The 10,313-nt window shown below is 39.0% G+C and overlaps 1 non-coding gene across 1 annotated transcript; it reads left to right on the forward strand.

Annotated features, from left to right (window-relative positions):
* Positions 1-6,850: 6,850 nt before the first annotated feature.
* On the forward strand, positions 6,851-6,958 carry LOC141570346 (U6 spliceosomal RNA). The gene has a single exon (XR_012494341.1). It is a non-coding gene; the product is annotated as a U6 spliceosomal RNA (small nuclear RNA).
* The last annotated feature ends 3,355 nt before the right edge of the window (positions 6,959-10,313 follow it).

The raw sequence follows: 10,313 nt of genomic DNA on the forward strand, positions 1-10,313 counted from the left end.
GAAATGTATCATTAGGCAATTTCCTCATTGTGCAAGTTCTAATGCGTCTTTTGGAGCAAAAATTAATATAAGACCCTGTCTTATTTTACTATTATATAAGACCAGATCTTGTATAATATAATATAATATAATACCGGGTCTTATATTAATTTTTGCTCCAAAAGACGCATTAGAGCTGATGGTGCGGCTAGGTCTTATTTTCGGGGAAACACTGTATAATGTTGCTACTATGTCACTAAGTTACAGAAAATTTTCAGTTCTAGTATAATCTTATAGAACCACTGTGGTAAATGTGGTTTGTCATTGACTGAAACATTGTTATGCTATGCATGACTGTGCTCTCAAATTACAAAATGGTGATAAAACCCTTAATATCACAGGACTACTGTGAGCATTAAATGAGATAAAAAGGGAGAGAACCTGGAAACACGGAAGACATGCAATGGAGAGTTGTGTTTCACCCCTCAGCTGTCATTCCCGCCCTTCCTCAGGACAAGACTCTGGTGTTTAGGTTCTTCCAGAGTCCCCTGTGTACTTCTCTCCTCCACAATAGGGTATCTCACCTGCCTTACTTCCCAGTTGGACACGAGGCTTTGGAAGGATAAGTATGGGGCTTTGTCACTGGCACAACTTTAAAGTTGGGGCCAAGCCAGGCAAAGGCATGGGAGAAGTTCAGGATCTCATGGGATTATATTAAAATGTCTTTAGAGTTATGGTCTAAGCCAGCCACACGAGAATAGGAAAAGAATGCGGAAATCATTCAGGGATCAATTGAACTGTATGGAAAGGGGCAGGACCCAGCATTTGGGAATTTTACCCATTTGCTCATTTATACCAATAAAGCCATTTAAAAGGGAAGCACAGTTCATCTGTGAGGGGGTAAAATCAGCCCTCCATGTCTTATGTTCTAGTTTCTGATTCCTTTTTCATTCATTCAACAAATATACATTGAGTCCTTGCTACATGTCAGGCCTCTGTGAGCTACTGGGGATACAGCAGAAACAAACAGGTTTCCTGCTCTCAAGATGCCACTTGGTTTCCTTCTAATAAAGGAGAAAGACAAAAGAAAAACACATGCAAACATAAACAAAACCCAAGTAACATACAAGTGAATAAAATAGTTGCATGTTTTTCTAAAGGTTGAGAAGAAAATCATCAAGGGGCTGAGATTCTGGATAAGGGGTGTTGGGAAGGGTAGGCAGGGGGTGCCTCCCTCAAGCACAGATCCAGGGGAGGAGCAGATGCTGGCTGTGTAGAGAGGGGTGAGAGGAGCTTCCCGCAAGAGGGCAAAAGTCCCAGCACGAGCTCAGCAGATTTGAGGAACTGAAAAGGGGCACCTGTTAGACAAGAAAAAGCATTCCAATGGAAACATGAGGAGCCCATTGTCCATTAGAATGAGGTGCAAATAGTTTCACAGGACTATTCAGAAAGGACTCCATGGACAGTTGTATTTTCAAGAAGAAGACAGATTGGGGGACGCGGATCATGTGGGCAAGCATGTGTGTCCGTGTGTCCATGTGTGTGTGAATTCATGCTGGGAAAATCACCAGGTCACTTGTTTGCCTTTACATAATTGAGGGATGTGACATGGCTGCCACCTACCTAGTGTTGCTCCTCTCTTTGCAGATAGACTTAGCAAGGTTTAGGGCTGAGAAATGGGTGGAATTAGTGGTGATGACCAATTCCCAAAGAAAAGTGGCCAGGACAGATATGTGTGACTCCTGACATTGACGAAAGCTTTAGGGTCATTTCCATTTTCTAAAAGAACTAAGTCGCCAGCGGCCTGTGCCAAGTGAGGTAGTGCCTGGAACAAGTTCTGTGGGTGTTTCTCCTGGGGTTAGCCGTTCAGCAAATGTTTTTTTGGTTTTTTTTCTCCCTCATCAGATGTACCTTCACTTATTTTTAAATTATAGTTGACATACAATATTAGTTTCAGGTGTTCCACAGAGTGATTAGCCATTTCTATGCCTTACAAAGTGATGACTGCAATAAATCTAGTCACCATCTGTTATCACATTCCTCAAATGCTTATCGAGACAGTATGGCGTAGTGGTGCCAAGTGTGGCCTCTTATGTTGGAATTACCACTGGCTCACTGTATGACCTTGGACTAGTTTGTCTCTGTGCTTTAGGTTCCTCATAGGGTTGTTGTCAAGATTAAAAAGTGAAGAGGTCCTAGCAGCGTCTATGAGCATATAACGAGTACTCAGGAAATATTGATTTTCTTTTTTCTCCCCTGAGTTAGGGAAGTGTGAAAAAGAATCTTAGTGAAAAGAAATTGAGGAAGTAGCACGCGCAGCTTGCCACATAGGATGTGGACAGTGAGGGAGAGGGAAGAATTAAAACGGTTGTCAAATGTCTAGCATGGGACAGTTATGTTATTTAAGACTCTTTTTGACTCAAGTCAATATTAAGCAAAAAGGGGTTTTTTATTGCCTCATGTCTGAAAAATCCTGGTACAACCAGCTTTAGGACCCATTTTTTTGCCGGGCTCAGCCCTGTGATCAGGGCCCATTTCTCTCCTTCACTTGGCTGTGCTTGCGCTCTGCTTCATGCTGACTTTGTTTCTGCTCCGACGTCACGTGTCCTGTAGTGGCATGGGGGCTGCCAACAGCTCCAGGCTTGTTCTCCCAGAGCCCGGGGAAAAACACTAACAATAGTTAACACCCATATTTGCTTAATATATCATAAGCACTGTTCTAACTTTGTACATATACTGACACTTGTAATTTTCACAAGAATGAGGTAGGTAGGAAACTGAGGCAGATTAAATAACTTTTCCGAAGTTACAAATGAGAGACAGAGCCAGCATTTGAGCCCAGGCTATCTGGTTTCAAAGTCTGCGCTCTGAAGCGCCTCTTCTGAAAGAGACCTGTCATCTTTTTGGGTCCAGTTGCACTGCATTAGTTCTGTTTGAGTCCCCAAGGCTAGAAGAAGGTGCTGTCGAATTGGCCAGGGTGCAGTCACATGCCCACCTGAAGTCTGCCTGAGGAGAGACACCATTCAGAGCTCCTGGGCTGGGGGTGAGGGTGGGGCAGAGAAGAGGGGCGTGGGTGAATGACCCAGCAGAAGGATATCAGGATGCTCTATTCAGAAAAAACAGCAAAACAAGAACTTTCCATCACAATTAATATGGAAAATAAAGAAGAGGAAAATGTTTTAGAGAGAAAATGATGAGCTCAGTATTAGAAAGATGAAGTTTGAAGTGCTGGAAAAACAATGTAAAGACGGGGCTCTTTGGACACATTGGTCCATACTTGAAACAAGATGATAATAAAAGGGTGAAAATAAAATGATAGGCAAAGAAATATTGGGCAAATTAAAAACAAGTGAAAGCAGGAGCGGTAACATTGATATAAGACAGGTGGAATTGGTAGGGTAAGTAGAAAGGTAGAAATGAGCAGGAGAAGGAAGGAAGTAGCCTGGGTTAGGAGGCCCCCTTGCAGCTGCTCCTACCTATCAAGAAGATATGACGTTAGAAGAAGAAAAAAAAATGCCGGAGAGGGAGGGAAAACATCCCACTTACCAGAATGTACATCCTGCTGCTGAGGGCCATACAGTTATAGTTTGCCCCTTTTTAAGGAGCTTCTCAAGTAACTCATGGGAAATTGACAGGTGCACACTTGTGTCCTACCTAGGAAAGAAAACTTGGGAACAAGAAGGGAGGAGGGAGACACGCCAGCAGAAAGAGAGAACGGTACTGGAGAGAGAGAGGAGGAGACAATTCTACCCATAAAAATAAAAACCCTCACACAAGGTAAGAAGGCTGCTTCCCTCTCTTGGGTCAGCTGCTCCATGTCTCCGAGTGTACTTGCTTTACTAATAAACTTCTTGCTGTCTTATACTTGTACAAACTCTATCTCTTGACTGAATTCTTTCCTTTCATAGGACAAGAACCGAGGAAAAAAATGTCACTCCTGGTAACAGAACTGCAGGCTAAAAGCATTTAGAATTTAAGGATAATCCATATAAGTACAGTGATAAAAGGCACAGATCATCGCGATATAACAGTCATAAAGCAGACACCCAAGAATGCCCATGTTGGCAGCTAAATACGTATAAGCAAGGAAAATTTTAAAAATATAGTTATAATGAGAGATTTCAAAATACCTTTCTCACAATTAGCTGGAATTAACAGTCAAAAAACCATCCATTGTGTTGTACACCTTAAACTTACAGAGTTTTGCATGTCAATTATATCTCAATAAAATTGGGGAAAAAATCTTTCAGGCCAGCAAAATAATACAATGTTATACTACCAAAATATTATTCAGTTGGACTGCATAACATAATGAAATAACTTGAATAATGTGTTTCCCTGAAAATAAGACCTAGCCAGACCATCAACTCTAATGAGTCTTTTGGAGCAAAAATTAATATAATAATTTTAATATAATATTTTAATTTAATATAATATAATTATATTATTTTACTATAAGACTGGGTCTATAATATAATATAATATAATATAATATAATATAATATAATATAATATAATATAATATAATACCGGGTCTGATATTAGTTTTTGCTCCAAAAGACGCATTAGAGCTAATGGTTTGGCTAGGTCTTATTTTCAGGGAAATGTGGTAGAACATGTGAGGACTTCTTACATTCCACAAATAAAATATTTTTTCATAAAAATGAGAAATTATAAATACATGATAAAAGATGGCCTAAAAATCCATAAATAATTAAAAATTAAGGAACAAACGCTAGGTAAGTCTTGGATCAAGAAGAAATAAAAGGGAACTCATAACCCTCTAGAAACCAATGAATAGGAAACCACTTCTTATTGAGACCTACAGTCTGAAAGTAGTACTAAGAGGAACATTTAAAACTCTAAAATGCCATTGCAATTTAAAAGTAAAAGCCAAAAAAAAAAGTAACTAAATATCCATCTTAAAAATGTAGAAAGATAAAACAAGAAATTGAGATTAATAAAGGTGAAAGTTGAAATTAATGATATAGAAAAAAATAACAGAAAGGATAAAAATAATAAGAAGGATAAATAAGTCAAAATCTACAGAAAATAACTCCAAAAGTTTATTCAATAGACTAATAAACTATATATTTATAGAAAATAGACATCTTGCAAGGTTGAAGAGGGAAAAAAGAAAAAAATAGAAGAAATTAGGAATGATAAAAAAGTCATAACAACAGGCATGCGAGAAATTAAAAGATTTAAGAGACTCACTATAGGCAACTCTACAGCAATGAATATGAAAACCTACAGGAGCAGCCGTTATGGAAGGCAGTGTGGAGGTTTCTCAAAGAATTACGAATAGAATTGCCATATGACCCAGCAATCCCTCTTCTGGGTATCTACCAAAAAAATCTGAAAACATTTAGAGATAAAGACACGTGTGCTCCAATGTTCATTGCAGCTTTGTTTATGGTGGCCAAGACATGGAAACAACCAAAATGTCCTTCGATAGATGAATGGATAAAGAAGTTGTGGTATATATACACAATGGAATACTATTCGGCAGTAAGAAAAGATGATATAGGAACATTTGTGACAACATGGATGGATCTTGAGAGAGTAATGCTGAGCAAAACAAGTCAGACAGAAAAAGCAGAGAACCATGTGATTTCACTGATATGTGGTATATAAACCAAAAACAACAAAAGAACAAGACAAACAAATGAGAAACAGAAACTCATAGACACAGACAATAGTTTAGTGGTTGCCAGAGGGTAACGGGGGCGGGGGGTGGGGGGTGGGAGATGAGGGTAAGGGGGATCGAATATATGGTGATGGAAGGAGAACTGACTCTGGGTGGTGAACACACAATGGGATTTATAGATGATGTAATACAGAATTGTACACCTGAAATCTATGCAATTTTACTAACAATTGTCACCCCAATAAATTTAATTTAAAAAAAAAGAAAAAAAAAAAAAAAAGAAAACCTACAGGAAATGTATAATTTCCTGGCAAAATACAAACTATTAAAACACACCTAAGAAGAGAAGGAAAACATAAATAGACCAATCATGAGGTGATTGGATGTTAATAATGAAAAGATGGCCTCAGAGCTGAATTTCAGTTTACCTCGAAAGGTCTGATAATTCCAATGTGAAGTTATTTAAACGCTTGTTACTCAAAGTGTGTCCACAAACTGCTCAGCATCACCTGGAAGCTCATTAGAGATGCAGTTTTAGCTACTCCAAGCTACAGAAAAATCTTTTAAATTCTTTTAAATGTTTTGAAGCCAATATAATTTTATTGCCAAAATTTAAGAAAAAAAAAGTCTAGATGACTTATAATTTTAATTACAATTATAATTATAGATTAGTCTCACTTATGATTTAGAGAGTAAAATTATTTAAAATATTAGTTTATAGAAGCCTTCATTATATCAAAAGAATGGAAAACAATAAATAAGCAAGGTTTATTCCAAACCTGTAAGAGTGGTTCAATACCCAGATCCATTAATATCATCCATTACATTGATAAACTAAGAAAGAGAAAACATCAGTAGGTATTCAAACAACAGTTGCTAAAATTCAGTAGGTATTCACTTCTAATAAAAATTCTAAGTAGGTATAGGAGAAAATTAATTAAATAGGCAAAAGACTATTAAAAAAAACCAATAGCAAATATCTTAAGAGAATGTGATAAGGTGGATAGATGCTAGATAAATATACAGAAATCAATAGCTTTTTTCTGCTCTAATAAGAACGAACTAAAAACATAAATGGTAACATATGAGGTTTGACAATTAAGTTTGTGAACTTGTTGCAATGATGTTGCTAATCTTTTTTGATATCAGAGGGATTATTCATTATGAATTTATACCAACTGGAAAAACAGTTAACCAAATTTACTATTTGGAAGTGCTGAAGTGCTCGCTTCGGCAGCACATATACTAAAATTGGAACGATACAGAGAAGATTAGCATGGCCCCTGCGCAAGGATGACACGCAAATTCATGGAAGTGCTGAAAAGGCTGCATGACAAAGTTAGACAACCCGAAATTCTTGCCAACAATTCATGGCTCTTGCTCTGTCTGTGAGGAAGTTTTGAGCCAGTAAGCAAATAACTATATTGGAACACCCTCCCTACACTCCTGATCTGGCCCCCAACAACTTCTTTCTTTACACGAAGATAAAGGAAATATTGAAAGGAAGACATTTTGATGACATTCAGGATATCAAGGGTAATATGACAGCTCTGATGGTCATTCCAGAAAAAGAGTTCCAGAATTGCTTTGAAGGGTGGACTAAGAGCTGGCTTCAGTGCATCGCTTCCCAAGGGTGATCATAGTGATATTCAGCAATGATGTATGTAGCACTTTTTCTAAGATGAGTTCCTGAGCTTAATTGTCTGACCTCCTATGTGAAAGTGGTTGCAAACCAACAAGCACTCTGCAAATCAAGGTTGGTGAAGATGAATCTGCCTGAGATTGACCATTGGAGTTATGGACTCGCCTCTTCACATGTCCACAGGCGCCTATTTATCCTTCAGATCTCAGCCCCAGTGGCCTTCCCTGATCTCCCCATGGCCCAGCGCTCCTGTCATGAGCCCTCATTGCTAGTCCACATTTCTTACTGTGATGATTTGATCCACATCTGTGTCTCTACTCTCAAGGCATCCCAAGGGAGTGAGCTGCACATCCATTCTGCTCCCTGTTGGGAGCCCAGTGTCTGGCACACTGTGGTCCTTCCAGAAATGTTCTTTGAGTAAATATAGAAAAAAAGCAGAGGACAAAGCAGGAAGGGTAGAGTCAGAGATGGAAGAAGAAACACAGGACCACCACTGGAGGCAGAGCAACACAGAACTTTTGTTAAAGTAGGCAAGGTCAACGATGCTGATGGCATGGTGAGTAAGGCAAAAAAGGCCCAAAGTGCAGATTAGCTGTACTTTGCTGTGATTAGAATGTTGCTGCCACTTAAACAATAGTTTAAATATGACCAGTGGCAAAGCTGTTGGATATAAATAGTCTCTGGGTTTCTAAAGAAGGTAAATGTAAATATTAAAAACACACCTGTCACGTCCCACACGACGAGAATTGTGGGGAGCAAGGAGGCTGGCGCAGGGTTAAGAAAGACAGTAGCCATGAATAGTGCTTAAGTGCGGAGGCCAAGGGACCCCCAATCTCAAAGACTGGAAGGCCCGAATCGGCCTCGCATCAGCTTTTATTAGTTCAGTGGGGAAGTAAAGGAGACAAAGCTTGTCAATCTGAAGATCTGTGAATCCCATACATCGTAATAGGAAACCAATTCGAGTCAATCACTCTTGCCTGCAGACAGCTGGACTGTAAGTCTCAATTTCCCCAAGGGACAAAACCTATATGCATATGAATAGATGGAGAGAACCTCATTGAATCACTTCCCTTGCAGGTTTTGGGAAGGAATGCAGCCACAGAGGCAGAGGCTCTCCTTAGCATGAGGAAGGTGGGGGGCTGTGCCCACCTCTGTGAACCCGGTGGGTTCTCCTGTTGATCCCCACGTGACTGCGCCTGGCTTGAGTTGTTCCTTTCGTGAGGAATCTTACTCGTTATTGACTGTCCAGTCATCTTTTTGGGACCAACAGGGAGGCATTAGGTGCAAACACAAAGGTTTAGCCAAGTCCCTGAAAGGATCCGTCTTACAGACTCTCCTTTCTTTGGGGGCAGGTTCAAGGAAACAAACGGTTAAGCTGCTGCGTGGCAACACACACCATATTTCTGTTTGGCATGTTACTCTAGGTGAACTTGCCCTGTGAAGTAAGAAAATAAAAGGCATGTGAACTCAGCAGAATCACTTGAATGGAACTGTAGAACAAAAGAGCTGAAAACAAGGTGTGTGTATTCTCCCCAACAGGTCTGTGGTTGTTGCCAGAGAAGTTTCTGATTACTAAACTTTTGCTCAAACACCAAGCACTGTTTATAATACTGTATTATATACTTGAAAGTTGCTAAGAGGATAGATCTTAAATATTCTCACCACAAAAAAGAAACAGTAGTTAGGAAACGTGATGGAGGTGGTAATCATTTTACAATATTAAGTGTATTGAATCAATACATTGTACACCTTAACTTAAACAATGTTATATATCAATTATATTTCAGTAAAGCTGGAAAAACAAAAACAACAACAAAAAACCCCAAGTGCTGCAATGAATCACAGTTCAATTCCTTTGCTTTGCTTCTGGAGAAAATGTCACAGTTTATTTGGATCCATGTATTTTGTGCATTGAATAACTTTCACATATTGTTTCAGAATATGGACACTCATTTTTTAAGCTCATTTTTCAATCTGGCAATATGAAATATTTGGACGATTCTACATTCTTATTTGATCCTAGAGGTCAATGCTTATATCTGTAAGAATTCCAGTGGTGATAAGTACAACCTCAAGCTTTCTGTATAATCTGTCATAAACTAAAATGCAATATTGTTATCCCATGGGAATTTTACCCTCTTTCTTCAGTGCATGGTAGAGATGTGTGATGGTTACATTTTTAAAAATTGTGGTAAAATACACACACAATTTACTGTCTTACCCATTTTTAAGTGCACAGTGCAATAGTGTTAAGCACACTCATAGTCACATTTTGTGCAACCAATCTCCAGAACTTTTTCATCTTGCAAAACTAAGACTCTATACCCATTAGAAACTGGTTCATGAAAACCAGACTAAGCCATGCATTCTGAGCGAAAACTTCTACCCCATTTCACCAATTCATTCATTTAAATATTGCTGGTTCTCTGTCTCTGTGAGAAGGAAAAGGTGTTTCTTCCTATGGCAGAAGGGGCCCAAGCCGGACAAAGGGCTCGAGAATTGGATGCAGACTGGGCTTCGGCCCCCAAACACTTGTCCTGGGCCCTTCATGCAGAACACGGCCGGCCACTTTGCTCGTGTCTCTACCCCTAGCTCTCGGAGTTAGACATTTTCAAGAAACAAGTTAGTTAACCATAAGCATTCATTATCAGAAAGGTGGTAAGAGTTTAATTTGTTCCACCAGATGTTCTGAAGAAATATTTTTGACTAAATTAGAAAAACATGGACAAAGTATTCTGGCAATGTCACAAGACCCAAAGGGTTTCTGAATATGTAATTTATTAAATGAATTCTGTTCTTTTCCCAAATTTATTAAATACTTCTGTTTTTCTCCTGAAGACCACAGGCAGGGTTTCCTCTTTCCAAACAAAACAGTTTGTGGCTGATGTTGTGTCATTGGAATTAACTGCTGGTCGTTCGCAAAAGGTGAAAAAAATTCACAGACTCAGCCTGAAATGAGGAGAGCAAGGAAGCAGGTTTATTCAAGAAGAACAAAGCCAGCATAGAAGTTGCTGGGGCAGACAACCGCACCTAACTTTAGGT

This window comes from Rhinolophus sinicus, chromosome 1 (assembly GCF_057876585.1).
Source record: "Rhinolophus sinicus isolate RSI-liver-muscle chromosome 1, RSI-T2T, whole genome shotgun sequence".
NCBI classification, from domain to species: Eukaryota; Metazoa; Chordata; class Mammalia; order Chiroptera; family Rhinolophidae; genus Rhinolophus; species Rhinolophus sinicus.